Below are 2130 nucleotides of genomic sequence, written 5' to 3' on the forward strand. Positions count from 1 at the left end.
AAACTGCAAGTGGGTAAGTAATGATTACTGTTTTCCCGTGCCCATTAACTATTCATTATTGCTACATGTCTGACAGGTGTCCAACAGTTTATTTTTTTTTACCAAGTATAAGTAAGAGAGAGAGAAGATTATACAATCTTTTATTTACTTTTATACTCTATCTCTCTTTCTTTGCTTTTACTCTCTCTCATCTCCTGACATTGGTTTTTCATACAGACATTTTATCAAACACCTAACAGGCAATCTTAAATTTCAATTATTCTCATGGCACCTAAGGATTTGATCATTGATGGAGCTAAGTTCGTTCCAATAACTATGTTGCAATTCTCGATCATGCTGAAGCTCCGTCTGAGTTGCATTTTGTGCAAGATCTTGTTGCACACAGTGAAATTGGGTATGCATTAACCCAGCCTTCAGTCTTTTCAAGCCAACAAGTTCTGACATTTTGGCGGACTGGGCATTTTGACAATAGTGGTGCTAATGGTATTCCCAGTTTTGTTTTTGAAGTGGATGATACTGAACATGTGGTAACTCCTGGTACAATTCGTAAGGCCTTATATTTACCAGAAGGCTGTATTTTCTCAACACCGGAGGAATCAGCTCTACAAGAGTTAATGGCAAGTTTAGGGTATGAGCAGAGTTTGGCTAAGCTTGGACAGTTGAAACGGCTCATATTAGAAAGGAATGGAGCTTCTTCTTCGACTGCATCACTAAAGCCTTCGAGAATAAGTGTTCCAACTTTGATGCCATTCCTATAATGAGTCAGCACATCGGGTATGCTATTATTAACCAAACTCATTTTGATTTTGCAAATGTTGTGATTTTGTCAGCTTATATATAATTTTGTTGTGCTGATGAATCCCAACCTACCACTGACTTAACTCCACCTTTCAAATTGCAAAATGAGCCATTAATGACTTGGTAAATGCTGACCTTAAGAAAAAGGTGGTTAGACCTTTACAGATTCCTCAGTCTGTAAAACAGATCTTGGTAAATGCTGATCCTCAAACCTATAGATCTGTTTATCCTGATGTACAAACCACCACCACAACCCAAACACCAGAGCAACCATCAGAACATACCACTCATACATCTATACCTCAGCCTTCCCTCAGAACATATCTCCAGTCATATCTCTCAACTTCACAGATGGCTCAACCTTCATCCCCAGCACCTACTGTGAAGTCTTCATCTTCCAAGCCCCAGAGGACAAAGACTATTTCTCAAACACCACAGAAGAGAAGGAGGATGTTCTGAGAGATGAGTCTGATAGTGAGGAACAGGGTTCTCCATCAGAACCTGTTATTAAAGAAGCTGAGAAAGTCTCTTCTCAGAAGGATTCTAGAATTGGGGGATCTAGGCTTCTCAAAAGGCTTAGAAGAATGACTTCAGCTGAACTTCCCAAGGAATCCTCACCTTCAAGAATACAAGAAACAGAGAGCTAAAGGCCAGTTTCAGATGATGAGGAAGCAGCAGCTAAGGAAGGAGATCAGGAATCTCTGATCTCACAAGAACCAGAATCTGCTGAAGCCACTGCTTCTCCATTGACTCCAACTCATGAAGCTGCTATAGAAAAGGCCAACACACCTTCTGTGTCTCCTGTACATAAGACTGTATCTCCTGTTGATCCAGGCACAAGTGCTGAAATTGATATTCAGAACCTGGTTGTGCCTGAGGTACTTTACTTAGAAGCTCCAACAGCAATTCATCCATCAACAACACCTGTCTGATGCTACTCAAACTCCAGAATTATCTACTACACCTTCTCTGCATCTAGATGTTGATGATCAGAATATAGGTGAGCGTCAGGATATGGATGTTGATCAAACTTGGACCCAGATCAACACTTAGAGGATGATGCTGAAGCCTCAATTGCTTCTCATACTGTTGTTTTATCAGAAGATGCTGATTCTGTAAGTTCTGATGATGCAAATGCTGATGATACTGGTGATGCTGCTCCAAATGCAGATGCTGATGAACCAGGTCCTTCTGGACATACACCTCAGCAAACTGTTCACAAAATGAATTAGTTTAAGAAGTTTGTTACAAGAGAAGCACCAGTGCCTTAGAGTGAAACTCCTGCAGGACAGGATGGACTAATGTGGAACTCAGTTACTTGTGTTCCATCTG

The sequence above is a fragment of the Apium graveolens genome, chromosome 9 (genome assembly GCF_009905375.1).
Source record: "Apium graveolens cultivar Ventura chromosome 9, ASM990537v1, whole genome shotgun sequence".
Classification (NCBI taxonomy): Eukaryota; Viridiplantae; Streptophyta; class Magnoliopsida; order Apiales; family Apiaceae; genus Apium; species Apium graveolens.